Here is a 19405-nt window from a genome sequence, read left to right on the forward strand (position 1 = left end):
GCAAAGACACTCAATTGATGGACGGAATGCAGAACAAATCAAAACATTCACCCCCAGTCAAGAGATCTAGGTTAAATCCATCATTCTTTTGCTCACCATGCCACGCCAGTTTAGACCTGGCCATATGGAAATCAGTCTTGACCCTGTGCCTCATGGGAACAGTCCAGCCTGAACTGCTAAGCCAGGTCCTCCCTGGACCGGAAACAAGCATCCTAGGACCGGTTTCGGGGTTTCACCCCTCTTCAGCCAGGTTAGCTTGATTCCAGTGGCACAGTGAGCCCGGGACCCACGTCTGGGCATACCCCGTGCACTTAGGGCGAGAAAGCAAAAGACACACAATTGATGGACAGAATGCAGAACAAATCAAAACATTCACCCCCAGTCAAGAGATCTGGGTTAAATCCATCATTCTTTTGTTCACCATGCCACCCCAGTTTAGATCTGGCCATATGCTCATCAGTCTTGACCCTGTGCCTCATGGAAACAGTCCAGCCCGAACTGCTAAGCCAGGTCCTCCCTGGACCGGAAACAAGCATCCTAGGACTGGTTTCGGGGTTTCACCCCTCTTCAGCCAGGATAGCTTGATTCCAGTGGCACAGTGAGCCCGGGACCCACGTCTGGGCATACCCGCCGCACTCAGGGCGAGAAAGCAAAAGACACACAATTGATGGACAGAATGCAGAACAAATCAAAACATTCACCCCCAGTCAAGAGATCTGGGTTAAATCCAACATTCTTTTGCTCACCATGCCACCCCAGTTTAGACCTGGCCATATGCCAATCAGTCTTGACCCTGTTCCTCATGGGAACAGTCCAGCCCAAACTGCTAAGCAAGGTCCTCCCTGGACTGGAAACAAGCATCCTAGGACCAGTTTCGGGGTTTCACCCCTCTTCAGCCAGGTTAGATTGATTCCAGTGGCACAGTGAGCCCGGGACCCACTTCTGGGCATACCCGGTGCACTTAGGGCGAGAAAGCAAAAGACACACAATTAATGGATGGAATGCAGAACAAATCAAAACATTAACCCCCAGTCAAGAGATCTAGGTTAAATCCATCATTCTTTTGTTCACCATGCCACCCCAGTTTAGATCTGGCCATATGCTCATCAGTCTTGACCCTGTGCCTCATGGAAACAGTCCAGCCCGAACTGCTAAGCCAGGTCCTCCCTGGACCGGAAACAAGCATCCTAGGACCGGTTTCGGGGTTTCACCCCTCTGCAGCCAGGTTAGCTTGATTCCAGTGGCACAGTGAGCCCGGGACCCACGTCTGGGCATACCCGGTGCACTTAGGGCGAGAAAGCAAAAGACACACAATTAATGGACGGAATGCAGAACAAATCAAAACATTCACCCCCAGTCAAGAGATCTGGGTTAAATCCATCATTCTTTTGTTCACCATGCCACCCCAGTTTAGATCTGGCCATATGCTCATCAGTCTTGACCCTGTGCCTCATGGAAACAGTCCAGCCCGAACTGCTAAGCCAGGTCCTCCCTGGACCGGAAACAGGCATCCTAGGACCGGTTTCGGGGTTCCACCCCTCTGCAGCCAGGTTAGCTTGATTCCAGTGGCACAGTGAGCCCGGGACCCACGTCTGGGCATACCCGGTGCACTTAGGGCAAGAAAGCAAAGACACACAATTAATGGACGGAATGCAGAACAAATCAAAACATTCACCCCCAGTCAAGAGATCTTGGTTAAATCCATCATTCTTTTGCTCACCATGCCACCCCAGTTTCGATCTGGCCATATGCAAATCAGTCTTGACCCTGTGCCTCATGGGAACAGTCCAGCCTGAACTGCTAATCCAGGTCCTCCCTGGACCGGAAACAAGCATCCTAGGACCGGTTTCGGGGTTTCACCCCTCTTCAGCCAGGTTAGATTGATTCCAGTGGCACAGTGAGCCCGGGACCCACGTCTGTGCATACCCGGAGCACTTAGGGCGAGAAAGCAAAAGACACACAATTGATGGACAGAATGCAGAACAAATCAAAACATTCACCCCCAGTCAAGAGATCTGGGTTAAATCCATCCTTCATTTGCTCACCATGCCACCCCAGTTTAGACCTGGCCATATGCAAATCAGTCATGACCCTGTGCCTCATGGGAACAGTCCAGCCCAAACTGCTAAGCCCGGTCCTCCCTGGACCGGAAACAAGCATCCTAGGACCAGTTTCGGGGTTTCATCCCTCTTCAGCCACTATAGCTTGATTCCAGTGGCACAGTGAGCCCGGGACCCACGTCTGGGCATACCCGGTGCACTTAGGGCGAGAAAGCAAAAGACACACAATTGATGGACAGAATGCAGAACAAATCAAAACATTCACCCCCAGTCAAGAGATCTGGGTTAAATCCATCATTCTTTTGCTAACCATACCACCCCAGTTTAGACCTGGCCATATGCAAATCAGTCTTGAACCTGTGCCTCATGGGGACAGTCCAGCCTGAACTGCTAAGCCAGGTCTTCCCTGGACTGGAAACAAGCATCCTAGGACCAGTTTCGGGGTTTCACCCCTCTTCAGCCAGGTTAGATTGATTCCAGTGGCACAGTGAGCCCGGGACCCACTTCTGGGCATACCCGGTGCACTTAGGGCGAGAAAGCAAAAGACACACAATTAATGGACGGAATGCAGAACAAATCAAAACATTAACCCCCAGTCAAGAGATCTAGGTTAAATCCATCATTCTTTTGTTCACCATGCCACCCCAGTTTAGATCTGGCCATATGCTCATCAGTCTTGACCCTGTGCCTCATGGAAACAGTCCAGCCCGAACTGCTAAGCCAGGTCCTCCCTGGACCGGAAACAAGCATCCTAGGACCGGTTTCGGGGTTTCACCCCTCTGCAGCCAGGTTAGCTTGATTCCAGTGGCACAGTGAGCCCGGGACCCACGTCTGGGCATACCCGGTGCACTTAGGGCGAGAAAGCAAAAGACACACAATTGATGGACAAAATGCAGAACAAATCAAAACATTCACCCCCAGTCAAGAGATCTGGGTTAAATCCATCATTCTTTTGCTAACCATACCACCCCAGTTTAGACCTGGCCATATGCAAATCAGTCTTGAACCTGTGCCTCATGGGGACAGTCCAGCCTGAACTGCTAAGCCAGGTCCTCCCTGGACCGGAAACAAGCATCCTAGGACCAGTTTCTGGGTTTCACCCCTCTTCAGCCAGGTTAGATTGATTCCAGTGGCACAGTGAGCCCGGGACCCACTTCTGGGCATACCCGGTGCACTTAGGGCCAGAAAGCAAAAGACACACAATTAATGGACGGAATGCAGAACAAATCAAAACATTAACCCCCAGTCAAGAGATCTAGGTTAAATCCATCATTCTTTTGTTCACCATGCCACCCCAGTTTAGATCTGGCCATATGCTCATCAGTCTTGACCCTGTGCCTCATGGAAACAGTCCAGCCCGAACTGCTAAGCCAGGTCCTCCCTGGACCGGAAACAAGCATCCTAGGACCGGTTTCGGGGTTTCACCCCTCTGCAGCCAGGTTAGCTTGATTCCAGTGGCACAGTGAGCCCGGGACCCACGTCTGGGCATACCCGGTGCACTTAGGGCGAGAAAGCAAAAGACACACAATTAATGGACGGAATGCAGAACAAATCAAAACATTCACCCCCAGTCAAGAGATCTGGGTTAAATCCATCATTCTTTTGTTCACCATGCCACCCCAGTTTAGATCTGGCCATATGCTCATCAGTCTTGACCCTGTGCCTCACGGAAACAGTCCAGCCCGAACTGCTAAGCCAGGTCCTCCCTGGACCGGAAACAGGCATCCTAGGACCGGTTTCGGGGTTCCACCCCTCTGCAGCCAGGTTAGCTTGATTCCAGTGGCACAGTGAGCCCGGGACCCACGTCTGGGATTACCCGGTGCATTTTTATGAGAGAAAGCAAAGACACACAATTGATGGACGGAATGCAGAACAAATCAAAACATTCACCCCCAGTCAAGAGATCTAGGTTAAATCCATCATTCTTTTGCTCACCATGCCACGCCAGTTTAGACCTGGCCATATGGAAATCAGTCTTGACCCTGTGCCTCATGGGAACAGTCCAGCCTGAACTGCTAAGCCAGGTCCTCCCTGGACCGGAAACAAGCATCCTAGGACCGGTTTCGGGGTTTCACCCCTCTTCAGCCAGGTTAGCTTGATTCCAGTGGCACAGTGAGCCCGGGACCCACGTCTGGGCATACCCCGTGCACTTAGGGCGAGAAAGCAAAAGACACACAATTGATGGACAGAATGCAGAACAAATCAAAACATTCACCCCCAGTCAAGAGATCTGGGTTAAATCCATCATTCTTTTGTTCACCATGCCACCCCAGTTTAGATCTGGCCATATGCTCATCAGTCTTGACCCTGTGCCTCATGGAAACAGTCCAGCCCGAACTGCTAAGCCAGGTCCTCCCTGGACCGGAAACAAGCATCCTAGGACTGGTTTCGGGGTTTCACCCCTCTTCAGCCAGGATAGCTTGATTCCAGTGGCACAGTGAGCCCGGGACCCACGTCTGGGCATACCCGCCGCACTCAGGGCGAGAAAGCAAAAGACACACAATTGATGGACAGAATGCAGAACAAATCAAAACATTCACCCCCAGTCAAGAGATCTGGGTTAAATCCAACATTCTTTTGCTCACCATGCCACCCCAGTTTAGACCTGGCCATATGCCAATCAGTCTTGACCCTGTTCCTCATGGGAACAGTCCAGCCCAAACTGCTAAGCAAGGTCCTCCCTGGACTGGAAACAAGCATCCTAGGACCAGTTTCGGGGTTTCACCCCTCTTCAGCCAGGTTAGATTGATTCCAGTGGCACAGTGAGCCCGGGACCCACTTCTGGGCATACCCGGTGCACTTAGGGCGAGAAAGCAAAAGACACACAATTAATGGACGGAATGCAGAACAAATCAAAACATTAACCCCCAGTCAAGAGATCTAGGTTAAATCCATCATTCTTTTGTTCACCATACCACCCCAGTTTAGATCTGGCCATATGCTCATCAGTCTTGACCCTGTGCCTCATGGAAACAGTCCAGCCCGAACTGCTAAGCCAGGTCCTCCCTGGACCGGAAACAAGCATCCTAGGACCGGTTTCGGGGTTTCACCCCTCTGCAGCCAGGTTAGCTTGATTCCAGTGGCACAGTGAGCCCGAGACCCACGTCTGGGCATACCCGGTGCACTTAGGGCGAGAAAGCAAAAGACACACAATTAATGGACGGAATGCAGAACAAATCAAAACATTCACCCCCAGTCAAGAGATCTGGGTTAAATCCATCATTCTTTTGTTCACCATGCCACCCCAGTTTAGATCTGGCCATATGCTCATCAGTCTTGACCCTGTGCCTCATGGAAACAGTCCAGCCCGAACTGCTAAGCCAGGTCCTCCCTGGACCGGAAACAGGCATCCTAGGACCGGTTTCGGGGTTCCACCCCTCTGCAGCCAGGTTAGCTTGATTCCAGTGGCACAGTGAGCCCGGGACCCACGTCTGGGCATACCCGGTGCACTTAGGGCAAGAAAGCAAAGACACACAATTAATGGACGGAATGCAGAACAAATCAAAACATTCACCCCCAGTCAAGAGATCTTGGTTAAATCCATCATTCTTTTGCTCACCATGCCACCCCAGTTTCGATCTGGCCATATGCAAATCAGTCTTGACCCTGTGCCTCATGGGAACAGTCCAGCCTGAACTGCTAAGCCAGGTCCTCCCTGGACCGGAAACAAGCATCCTAGGACCGGTTTCGGGGTTTCACCCCTCTTCAGCCAGGTTAGATTGATTCCAGTGGCACAGTGAGCCCGGGACCCACGTCTGGGCATACCCGGAGCACTTAGGGCGAGAAAGCAAAAGACACACAATTGATGGACAGAATGCAGAACAAATCAAAACATTCACCCCCAGTCAAGAGATCTGGGTTAAATCCATCCTTCATTTGCTCACCATGCCACCCCAGTTTAGACCTGGCCATATGCAAATCAGTCATGACCCTGTGCCTCATGGGAACAGTCCAGCCCAAACTGCTAAGCCCGGTCCTCCCTGGACCGGAAACAAGCATCCTAGGACCAGTTTCGGGGTTTCATCCCTCTTCAGCCACTATAGCTTGATTCCAGTGGCACAGTGAGCCCAGGACCCACGTCTGGGCATACCCGGCGCACTTAGGGTGAGAAAGCAAAAGACACAATTGATGGACGGAATGCAGAACAAATCAAAACATTCACCCACAGTCAAGAGATCTGGGTTAAATCCATCATTCTTTTCCTCACCATGCCACTCCAGTTTAGACCAGGCCATATGCAAATCAGTCTTGACCCTGTGCCTCATGGGAACAGTCCAGCCCAAACTTCTAAGCCAGGTCCTCCCTGGACCGGAAACAAGCATCCTAGGACCGGTTTCGGGGTTTCGCCCTTCTTCAGCCAGGATAGCTTGATTCCAGTGGCACAGTGAGCCCGAGACCCACGTCTGGGCATACCCAGCGCACTTAGGGCGAGAAAGCAAAAGACACACAATTAATGGACGGAATGCAGAACAAATCAAAACATTCACCCCCAGTCAAGAGATCTGGGTTAAATCCATCATTCTTTTGTTCACCATGCCACCCCAGTTTAGATCTGGCCATATGCTCATCAGTCTTGACCCTGTGCCTCATGGAAACAGTCCAGCCCGAACTGCTAAGCCAGGTCCTCCCTGGACCGGAAACAAGCATCCTAGGACCGGTTTCGGGGTTTCACCCCTCTGCAGCCAGGTTAGCTTGATTCCAGTGGCACAGTGAGCCCGGGACCCACGTCTGGGCATACCCGGCGCACTTAGGGCGAGAAAGCAAAAGACTCAATATTAATGGACGGAATGCAGAACAAATCAAAACATTCACCCCCAGTCAAGAGATCTTGGTTAGATCCATCATTCTTTTGCTCACCATGCCACCCCAGTTTAGATCTGGCCATATGCAAATCAGTCTTGACCCTGTGCCTCATGGGAACAGTCCAGCCTGAACTGCTAAGCCAGGTCCTCCCTGGACCGGAAACAAGCATCCTAGGTCCGGTTTTGGGGTTTTACCCCTCTTCAGCCAGGTTAGCTTGATTCCAGTGGCACAGTGAGCCCGGGACCCACGTCTGGGCATACCAGGCGCACTTAGGGCGAGAAAGCAAAAGACACACAATTGATGGACGGAATGCAGAACAAATCAAAACATTCACCCCCAGTCAAGAGATCTGGGTTAAATCCATAATTCTTTTGCTCACCATGCCACCCCAGTTTAGACCTGGCAATATGCAAATCAATTTTGACCCTGTGCCTCATGGGAACAGTCCAGCCCGAACTGCTAAGCCAGGTCCTCCCTGGACCGGAAATAAGCATCCTAGGACCGCTTTCGGGGTTTCATCCCTCTTCAGCCACGATAGCTTGATTCCAGTGGCACAGTGAGCCCAGGACCCACGTCTGGGCATACCCGTCGCACTTAGGGCGAGAAAGCAAAAGACACAATTGATGGACGGAATGCAGAACAAATCAAAACATTCACCCACAGTCAAGAGATCTGGGTTAAATCCATCATACTTTTGCTCACCATGCCACTCCAGTTTAGACCAGGCCATATGCAAATCAGTCTTGACCCTGTGCCTCATGGGAACAGTCCAGCCCAAACTGCTAAGCCAGGTCCTCCCTGGACCGGAAACAAGCATCCTATGACCGGTTTCGGGGTTTCACCCTTTTTCAGCCAGGATAGCTTGATTCCAGTGGCACAGTGAGCCCGAGACCCACGTCTGGGCATACCCGACGCACTTAGGGCGCGAAAGCCAAAGACACACAATTAATGGACGGAATGCAGAACAAATCAAAACATTCACCCCCAGTCAAGAGATCTGGGTTAAATCCATTATTCTTTTGCTCACCATGCCACCCCAGTTTGGACCTGGCAATATGCAAATCAGTCTTGACCCTGTGCCTCATGGACACAGTCCAGCCCGAACTGCTAAGCCAGGTCCTCCCTGGACCGGAAACAAGCATCCTAGGACCGGTTTCGGAATTTCACCCCTCTTCAGCCAGGATAGCGTGATTCCAGTGGCATAGTGAGCCCGGGACGCACGTCTGGGCATACCCGGTGCACTTAGGGCGAGAAAGCAAAAGACACACAATTAATGGACGGAATGCAGAACAAATCAAAACATTCACCCCCAGTCAAGAGATCTGGGTTAAATCCATCATTCTTTTGCTCACCATGCCACCCCAGTTTAGATCTGGACATATGCAAATCAGTCTTGACCCTGTGCCTCATGGGGACAGTCCAGCCTGAACTGCTAAGCCAGGTCCTCCCTGGACCGGAAACAAGCATCCTAGGACCGGTTTCGGGGTTTCACCCCTCTTCAGCCAGGTTAGCTTAGTTCCAGTGGCACAGTGAGCCCGGGACCCACGTCTGGGCATACCCGGTGCACTTAGGGCGAGAAAGCAAAAGACACACAATTAATGGACGGAATGCAGAACAAATCAAAACATTCACCCCCAGTCAAGAGATCTGGGTTAAATCCATCATTCTTTTGTTCACCATGCCACCCCTGTTTAGATCTGGCCATATGCAAATCAGTCTTGACCCTGTGCCTCATGGAAACAGTCCAGCCTGAACTGCTAAGCCAGGTCCTCCCTGGACCGGAAACAAGCATCCTAGGACCGGTTTCGGGGTTTCACCCCTCTTCAGCCAGGTTAGATTGATTCCAGTGGCACAGTGAGCCCAGGACCCACGTCTGGGCATACCCGTCGCACTTAGGGCGAGAAAGCAAAAGACACAATTGAAGGACGGAATGCAGAACAAATCAAAACATTCACCCACAGTCAAGAGATCTGGGTTAAATCCATCATACTTTTGCTCACCATGCCACTCCAGTTTAGAACAGGCCATATGCAAATCAGTCTTGACCCTGTGCCTCATGGGAACAGTCCAGCCCAAACTGCTAAGCCAGGTCCTCCCTGGACCGGAAACAAGCATCCTATGACCGGTTTCGGGGTTTCACCCTTCTTCAGCCAGGATAGCTTGATTCCAGTGGCACAGTGAGCCCGAGACCCACGTCTGGGCATACCCGGCGCACTTAGGGCGAGAAAGCCAAAGACACACAATTAATGGACGGAATGCAGAACAAATCAAAACATTCACCCCCAGTCAAGAGATCTGGGTTAAATCCATCATTCTTTTGCTCACCATGCCACCCCAGTTTAGATCTGGCCATATGCAAATCAGTCTTGACCCTGTGCCTCATGGGGACAGTCCAGCCTGAACTGCTAAGCCAGGTCCTCCCTGGACCGGAAACAATCATCCTAGGACCGGTTTCGGGGTTTCACCCCTCTTCAGCCAGGTTAGCTTGATTCCAGTGGCACAGTGAGCCCGGGACCCACGTCTGGGCATACCCGGTGCACTTAGGGCGAGAAAGCAAAAGACACACAATTGATGGACAGAATGCAGAACAAATCAAAACATTCACCCCCAGTCAAGAGATCTGGGTTAAATCCATAATTCTTTTGTTCACCATGCCACCCCAGTTTAGATCTGGCCATATGCTCATCAGTCTTGACCCTGTGCCTCATGGAAACAGTCCAGCCCGAACTGCTAAGCCAGGTCCTCCCTGGACCGGAAACAGGCATCCTAAGACCGGTTTCGGGGTTTCACCCCTCTGAAGCCAGGTTAGCTTGATTCCAGTGGCACAGTGAGCCCGGGACCCATGTCTGGGATTACCTGGTGCATTTAGGGAGAGAAAGCAAAAGACACACAATTGATGGACGGAATGCAGAACAAATCAAAACATTCACCCCCAGTCAAGAGATCTAGGTTAAATCCATCATTCTTTTGCTCACCATGCCACACCAGTTTAGACCTGGCCATATGGAAATCAGTCTTGACCCTGTGCCTCATGGGAACAGTCCAGCCTGAACTGCTAAGCCAGGTCCTCCCTGGACCGGAAACAAGCATCCTAGGACCGGTTTCGGGGTTTCACCCCTCTTCAGCCAGGTTAGCTTGATTCCAGTGGCAAAGTGAGCCCGGGACCCACGTCTGGGCATACCCGGTGCACTTAGGGCGAGAAAGCAAAAGACACACAATTGATGGAAAGAATGCAGAACAAATCAAAACATTCACCCCCAGTCAAGAGATCTGGGTTAAATCCATCATTCTTTTGTTCACCATGCCACCCCAGTTTAGATCTGGCCATATGCTCATCAGTCTTGACCCTGTGCCTCATGGAAACAGTCCAGCCCGAACTGCTAAGCCAACTCCTCCCTGGACCGGAAACAAGCATCCTAGGACTGGTTTCGGGGTTTCACCCCTCTTCAGCCAGGATAGCTTGATTCCAGTGGCACAGTGAGCCCGGGACCCACGTCTGGGCATACCCGGTGCACTTAGGGCGAGAAAGCAAAAGACACACAATTGATGGACAGAATGCAGAACAAATCAAAACATTCACCCCCAGTCAAGAGATCTGGGTTAAATCCATCATTCTTTTGCTAACCATACCACCCCAGTTTAGACCTGGCCATATGCAAATCAGTCTTGAACCTGTGCCTCATGGGGACAGTCCAGCCTGAACTGCTAAGCCAGGTCCTCCCTGGACCGGAAACAAGCATCCTAGGACCAGTTTTGGGGTTTCACCCCTCTTCAGCCAGGTTAGCTTGATTCCAGTGGCACAGTGAGGCCGGGACCCACGTCTGGGCATACCCGGTGCACTTAGGGCGAGAAAGCAAAAGACACACAATTAATGGACAGAATGCAGAACAAATCAAAACATTCACCCCAGTCAAGAGATCTGGGTTAAATCCATCATTCTTTTGTTCACCATGCCACCCCAGTTTAGATCTGGCCATATGCTCATCAGTCTTGACCCTGTGCCTCATGGAAACAGTCCAGCCCGAACTCCTAAGCCAGGTCCTCCCTGGACCGGAAACAGGCATCCTATGACCGGTTTCGGGGTTTCACCCCTCTGCAGCCAGGTTAGCTTGATTCCAGTGGCACAGTGAGCCCGGGACCCACGTCTGGGATTACCTGGTGCATTTAGGGAGAGAAAGCAAAAGACACACAATTGATGGACGGAATGCAGAACAAATCAAAACATTCACCCCCAGTCAAGAGATCTAGGTTAAATCCATCATTCTTTTTCTCACCATGCCACACCAGTTTAGACCTGGCCATATGGAAATCAGTCTTGACCCTGTGCCTCATGGGAACAGTCCAGCCTGAACTGCTAAGCCAGGTCCTCCCTGGACCGGAAACAAGCATCCTAGGACCGGTTTCGGGGTTTCACCCCTCTTCAGCCAGGTTAGCTTGATTACAGTGGCAAAGTGAGCCCGGGACCCGCGTCTGGGCATACCCGGTGCACTTAGGGCGAGAAAGCAAAAGACACACAATTGATGGACAGAATGCAGAACAAATCAAAACATTCACCCCCAGTCAAGAGATCTGGGTTAAATCCATCATTCTTTTGTTCACCATGCCACCCCAGTTTAGATCTGGCCATATGCTCATCAGTCTTGACCCTGTGCCTCATGGAAACAGTCCAGCCCGAACTGCTAAGCCAAGTCCTCCCTGGACCGGAAACAAGCATCCTAGGACTGGTTTCGGGGTTTCACCCCTCTTCAGCCAGGATAGCTTGATTCCAGTGGCACAGTGAGCCCGGGACCCACGTCTGGGCATACCCGGTGCACTTAGGGCGAGAAAGCAAAAGACACACAATTAATGGACGGAATGCAGAACAAATCAAAACATTCACCCCCAGTCAAGAGATCTGGGTTAAATCCATCATTCTTTTGTTCACCATGCCACCCCTGTTTAGATCTGGCCATATGCAAATCAGTCTTGACCCTGTGCCTCATGGAAACAGTCCAGCCTGAACTGCTAAGCCAGGTCCTCCCTGGACCGGAAACAAGCATCCTAGGACCGGTTTCGGGGTTTCACCCCTCTTCAGCCAGGTTAGATTGATTCCAGTGGCACAGTGAGCCCAGGACCCACGTCTGGGCATACCCGTCGCACTTAGGGCGAGAAAGCAAAAGACACAATTGAAGGACGGAATGCAGAACAAATCAAAACATTCACCCACAGTCAAGAGATCTGGGTTAAATCCATCATACTTTTGCTCACCATGCCACTCCAGTTTAGAACAGGCCATATGCAAATCAGTCTTGACCCTGTGCCTCATGGGAACAGTCCAGCCCAAACTGCTAAGCCAGGTCCTCCCTGGACCGGAAACAAGCATCCTATGACCGGTTTCGGGGTTTCACCCTTCTTCAGCCAGGATAGCTTGATTCCAGTGGCACAGTGAGCCCGAGACCCACGTCTGGGCATGCCCGGCGCACTTAGGGCGAGAAAGCCAAAGACACACAATTAATGGACGGAATGCAGAACAAATCAAAACATTCACCCCCAGTCAAGAGATCTGGGTTAAATCCATCATTCTTTTGCTCACCATGCCACCCCAGTTTAGATCTGGCCATATGCAAATCAGTCTTGACCCTGTGCCTCATGGGGACAGTCCAGCCTGAACTGCTAAGCCAGGTCCTCCCTGGACCGGAAACAATCATCCTAGGACCGGTTTCGGGGTTTCACCCCTCTTCAGCCAGGTTAGCTTGATTCCAGTGGCACAGTGAGCCCGGGACCCACGTCTGGGCATACCCGGTGCACTTAGGGCGAGAAAGCAAAAGACACACAATTGATGGACAGAATGCAGAACAAATCAAAACATTCACCCCCAGTCAAGAGATCTGGGTTAAATCCATCATTCTTTTGTTCACCATGCCACCCCAGTTTAGATCTGGCCATATGCTCATCAGTCTTGACCCTGTGCCTCATGGAAACAGTCCAGCCCGAACTGCTAAGCCAGGTCCTCCCTGGACCGGAAACAGGCATCCTAAGACCGGTTTCGGGGTTTCACCCCTCTGCAGCCAGGTTAGCTTGATTCCAGTGGCACAGTGAGCCCGGGACCCACGTCTGGGATTACCTGGTGCATTTAGGGAGAGAAAGCAAAAGACACACAATTGATGGACGGAATGCAGAACAAATCAAAACATTCACCCCCAGTCAAGAGATCTAGGTTAAATCCATCATTCTTTTGCTCACCATGCCACACCAGTTTAGACCTGGCCATATGGAAATCAGTCTTGACCCTGTGCCTCATGGGAACAGTCCAGCCTGAACTGCTAAGCCAGGTCCTCCCTGGACCGGAAACAAGCATCCTAGGACCGGTTTCGGGGTTTCACCCCTCTTCAGCCAGGTTAGCTTGATTCCAGTGGCAAAGTGAGCCCGGGACCCACGTCTGGGCATACCCGGTGCACTTAGGGCGAGAAAGCAAAAGACACACAATTGATGGAAAGAATGCAGAACAAATCAAAACATTCACCCCCAGTCAAGAGATCTGGGTTAAATCCATCATTCTTTTGTTCACCATGCCACCCCAGTTTAGATCTGGCCATATGCTCATCAGTCTTGACCCTGTGCCTCATGGAAACAGTCCAGCCCGAACTGCTAAGCCAACTCCTCCCTGGACCGGAAACAAGCATCCTAGGACTGGTTTCGGGGTTTCACCCCTCTTCAGCCAGGATGGCTTGATTCCAGTGGCACAGTGTGCCCGGGACCCACGTCTGGGCATACCCGGTGCACTTAGGGCGAGAAAGCAAAAGACACACAATTGATGGACAGAATGCAGAACAAATCAAAACATTCACCCCCAGTCAAGAGATCTGGGTTAAATCCATCATTCTTTTGCTAACCATACCACCCCAGTTTAGACCTGGCCATATGCAAATCAGTCTTGAACCTGTGCCTCATGGGGACAGTCCAGCCTGAACTGCTAAGCCAGGTCCTCCCTGGACCGGAAACAAGCATCCTAGGACCAGTTTTGGGGTTTCACCCCTCTTCAGCCAGGTTAGCTTGATTCCAGTGGCACAGTGAGGCCGGGACCCACGTTTGGGCATACCCGGTGCACTTAGGGCGAGAAAGCAAAAGACACACAATTAATGGACAGAATGCAGAACAAATCAAAACATTCACCCCCAGTCAAGAGATCTGGGTTAAATCCATCATTCTTTTGTTCACCATGCCACCCCAGTTTAGATCTGGCCATATGCTCATCAGTCTTGACCCTGTGCCTCATGGAAACAGTCCAGCCCGAACTCCTAAGCCAGGTCCTCCCTGGACCGGAAACAGGCATCCTATGACCGGTTTCGGGGTTTCACCCCTCTGCAGCCAGGTTAGCTTGATTCCAGTGGCACAGTGAGCCCGGGACCCACGTCTGGGATTACCTGGTGCATTTAGGGAGAGAAAGCAAAAGACACACAATTGATGGACGGAATGCAGAACAAATCAAAACATTCACCCCCAGTCAAGAGATCTAGGTTAAATCCATCATTCTTTTGCTCACCATGCCACACCAGTTTAGACCTGGCCATATGGAAATCAGTCTTGACCCTGTGCCTCATGGGAACAGTCCAGCCTGAACTGCTAAGCCAGGTCCTCCCTGGACCGGAAACAAGCATCCTAGGACCGGTTTCGGGGTTTCACCCCTCTTCAGCCAGGTTAGCTTGATTCCAGTGGCAAAGTGAGCCCGGGACCCACGTCTGGGCATACCCGGTGCACTTAGGGCGAGAAAGCAAAAGACACACAATTGATGGACAGAATGCAGAACAAATCAAAACATTCACCCCCAGTCAAGAGATCTGGGTTAAATCCATCATTCTTTTGTTCACCATGCCACCCCAGTTTAGATCTGGCCATATGCTCATCAGTCTTGACCCTGTGCCTCATGGAAACAGTCCAGCCCGAACTGCTAAGCCAAGTCCTCCCTGGACCGGAAACAAGCATCCTAGGACTGGTTTCGGGGTTTCACCCCTCTTCAGCCAGGATAGCTTGATTCCAGTGGCACAGTGAGCCCGGGACCCACGTCTGGGCATACCCGGTGCACTTAGGGCGAGAAAGCAAAAGACACACAATTGATGGACAGAATGCAGAACAAATCAAAACATTCACCCCCAGTCAAGAGATCTGGGTTAAATCCATCATTCTTTTGCTAACCATACCACCCCAGTTTAGACCTGGCCATATGCAAATCAGTCTTGAACCTGTGCCTCATGGGGACAGTCCAGCCTGAACTGCTAAGCCAGGTCCTCCCTGGACCGGAAACAAGCATCCTAGGACCAGTTTTGGGGTTTCACCCCTCTTCAGCCAGGTTAGCTTGATTCCAGTGGCACAGTGAGGCCGGGACCCACGTCTGGGCATACCCGGTGCACTTAGGGCGAGAAAGCAAAAGACACACAATTAATGGACGGAATGCAGAACAAATCAAAACATTCACCCCCAGTCAAGAGATCTGGGTTAAATCCATCATTCTTTTGTTCACCATGCCACCCCAGTTTAGATCTGGCCATATGCTCATCAGTCTTGACCCTGTGCCTCATGGAAACAGTCCAGCCCGAACTGCTAAGCCAACTCCTCCCTGGACCGGAAACAAGCATCCTAGGACTGGTTTCGGGGTTTCACCCCTCTTCAGCCAGGATAGCTTGATTCCAGTGGCACAGTGAGCCCGGGACCCACGTCTGGGCATACCCGGTGCACTTAGGGCGAGAAAGCAAAAGACACACAATTGATGGACAGAATGCAGAACAAATCAAAACATTCACCCCCAGTCAAGAGATCTGGGTTAAATCCATCATTCTTTTGCTAACCATACCACCCCAGTTTAGACCTGGCCATATGCAAATCAGTCTTGAACCTGTGCCTCATGGGGACAGTCCAGCCTGAACTGCTAAGCCAGGTCCTCCCTGGACCGGAAACAAGCATCCTAGGACCAGTTTTGGGGTTTCACCCCTCTTCAGCCAGGTTAGCTTGATTCCAGTGGCACAGTGAGGCCGGGACCCACGTCTGGGCATACCCGGTGCACTTAGGGCGAGAAAGCAAAAGACACACAATTAATGGACAGAATGCAGAACAAATCAAAACATTCACCCCCAGTCAAGAGATCTGGGTTAAATCCATCATTCTTTTGTTCACCATGCCACCCCAGTTTAGATCTGGCCATATGCTCATCAGTCTTGACCCTGTGCCTCATGGAAACAGTCCAGCCCGAACTCCTAAGCCAGGTCCTCCCTGGACCGGAAACAGGCATCCTATGACCGGTTTCGGGGTTTCACCCCTCTGCAGCCAGGTTAGCTTGATTCCAGTGGCACAGTGAGCCCGGGACCCACGTCTGGGATTACCTGGTGCATTTAGGGAGAGAAAGCAAAAGACACACAATTGATGGACGGAATGCAGAACAAATCAAAACATTCACCCCCAGTCAAGAGATCTAGGTTAAATCCATCATTCTTTTGCTCACCATGCCACACCAGTTTAGACCTGGCCATATGGAAATCAGTCTTGACCCTGTGCCTCATGGGAACAGTCCAGCCTGAACTGCTAAGCCAGGTCCTCCCTGGACCGGAAACAAGCATCCTAGGACCGGTTTCGGGGTTTCACCCCTCTTCAGCCAGGTTAGCTTGATTCCAGTGGCAAAGTGAGCCCGGGACCCACGTCTGGGCATACCCGGTGCACTTAGGGCGAGAAAGCAAAAGACACACAATTGATGGACAGAATGCAGAACAAATCAAAACATTCACCCCCAGTCAAGAGATCTGGGTTAAATCCATCATTCTTTTGTTCACCATGCCACCCCAGTTTAGATCTGGCCATATGCTCATCAGTCTTGACCCTGTGCCTCATGGAAACAGTCCAGCCCGAACTGCTAAGCCAAGTCCTCCCTGGACCGGAAACAAGCATCCTAGGACTGGTTTCGGGGTTTCACCCCTCTTCAGCCAGGATAGCTTGATTCCAGTGGCACAGTGAGCCCGGGACCCACGTCTGGGCATACCCGGTGCACTTAGGGCGAGAAAGCAAAAGACACACAATTGATGGACAGAATGCAGAACAAATCAAAACATTCACCCCCAGTCAAGAGATCTGGGTTAAATCCATCATTCTTTTGCTAACCATACCACCCCAGTTTAGACCTGGCCATATGCAAATCAGTCTTGAACCTGTGCCTCATGGGGACAGTCCAGCCTGAACTGCTAAGCCAGGTCCTCCCTGGACTGGAAACAAGCATCCTAGGACCAGTTTTGGGGTTTCACCCCTCTTCAGCCAGGTTAGCTTGATTCCAGTGGCACAGTGAGGCCGGGACCCACGTCTGGGCATACCCGGTGCACTTAGGGCGAGAAAGCAAAAGACACACAATTAATGGACGGAATGCAGAACAAATCAAAACATTCACCCCCAGTCAAGAGATCTGGGTTAAATCCATCATTCTTTTGTTCACCATGCCACCCCTGTTTAGATCTGGCCATATGCAAATCAGTCTTGACCCTGTGCCTCATGGAAACAGTCCAGCCTGAACTGCTAAGCCAGGTCCTCCCTGGACCGGAAACAAGCATCCTAGGACCGGTTTCGGGGTTTCACCCCTCTTCAGCCAGGTTAGATTGATTCCAGTGGCACAGTGAGCCCAGGACCCACGTCTAGGCATACCCGTCGCACTTAGGGCGAGAAAGCAAAAGACACAATTGATGGACGGAATGCAGAACAAATCAAAACATTCACCCACAGTCAAGAGATCTGGGTTAAATCCATCATACTTTTGCTCACCATGCCACTCCAGTTTAGAACAGGCCATATGCAAATCAGTCTTGACCCTGTGCCTCATGGGAACAGTCCAGCCCAAACTGCTAAGCCAGGTCCTCCCTGGACCGGAAACAAGCATCCTATGACCGGTTTCGGGGTTTCACCCTTCTTCAGCCAGGATAGCTTGATTCCAGTGGCACAGTGAGCCCGAGACCCACGTCTGGGCATACCCGGCGCACTTAGGGCGAGAAAGCAAAAGACACACAATTGATGGACAGAATGCAGAACAAATCAAAACATTCACCCCCAGTCAAGAGATCTGGGTTAAATCCATCATTCTTTTGTTCACCATGCCACCCCAGTTTAGATCTGGCCATATGCTCATCAGTCTTGACCCTGTGCCTCATGGAAACAGTCCAGCCCGAACTGCTAAGCCAAGTCCTCCCTGGACCGGAAACAAGCATCCTAGGACTGGTTTCGGGATTTCACCCCTCTTCAGCCAGGATAGCTTGATTCCAGTGGCACAGTGAGCCCGGGACCCACGTCTGGGCATACCCGGTGCACTTAGGGCGAGAAAGCAAAAGACACACAATTGATGGACAGAATGCAGAACAAATCAAAACATTCACCCCCAGTCAAGAGATCTGGGTTAAATCCATCATTCTTTTGCTAACCATACCACCCCAGTTTAGACCTGGCCATATGCAAATCAGTCTTGAACCTTTGCCTCATGGGGACAGTCCAGCCTGAACTGCTAAGCCAGGTCCTCCCTGGACCGGAAACAAGCATCCTAGGACCAGTTTTGGGGTTTCACCCCTCTTCAGCCAGGTTAGCTTGATTCCAGTGGCACAGTGAGGCCGGGACCCACGTCTGGGCATTCCCGGTGCACTTAGGGCGAGAAAGCAAAAGACACACAATTAATGGACGGAATGCAGAACAAATCAAAACATTCACCCCCAGTCAAGAGATCTGGGTTAAATCCATCATTCTTTTGTTCACCATGCCACCCCTGTTTAGATCTGGCCATATGCAAATCAGTCTTGACCCTGTGCCTCATGGAAACAGTCCAGCCTGAACTGCTAAGCCAGGTCCTCCCTGGACCGGAAACAAGCATCCTAGGACCGGTTTCGGGGTTTCACCCCTCTTCAGCCAGGTTAGATTGATTCCAGTGGCACAGTGAGCCCAGGACCCACGTCTAGGCATACCCGTCGCACTTAGGGCGAGAAAGCAAAAGACACAATTGATGGACGGAATGCAGAACAAATCAAAACATTCACCCACAGTCAAGAGATCTGGGTTAAATCCATCATACTTTTGCTCACCATGCCACTCCAGTTTAGAACAGGCCATATGCAAATCAGTCTTGACCCTGTGCCTCATGGGAACAGTCCAGCCCAAACTGCTAAGCCAGGTCCTCCCTGGACCGGAAACAAGCATCCTATGACCGGTTTCGGGGTTTCACCCTTCTTCAGCCAGGATAGCTTGATTCCAGTGGCACAGTGAGCCCGAGACCCACGTCTGGGCATACCCGGCGCACTTAGGGCGAGAAAGCCAAAGACACACAATTAATGGACGGAATGCAGAACAAATCAAAACATTTACCCCCAGTCAAGAGATCTGGGTTAAATCCATCATTCTTTTGCTCACCATGCCACCCCAGTTTAGATCTGGCCATATGCAAATCAGTCTTGACCCTGTGCCTCATGGGGACAGTCCAGCCTGAACTGCTAAGCCAGGTCCTCCCTGGACCGGAAACAAGCATCCTAGGACCGGTTTCGGGGTTTCACCCCTCTTCA

The sequence above is a fragment of the Triturus cristatus genome, chromosome 1_1, assembly GCF_964204655.1.
Source record: "Triturus cristatus chromosome 1_1, aTriCri1.1, whole genome shotgun sequence".
Classification (NCBI taxonomy): domain Eukaryota; kingdom Metazoa; phylum Chordata; class Amphibia; order Caudata; family Salamandridae; genus Triturus; species Triturus cristatus.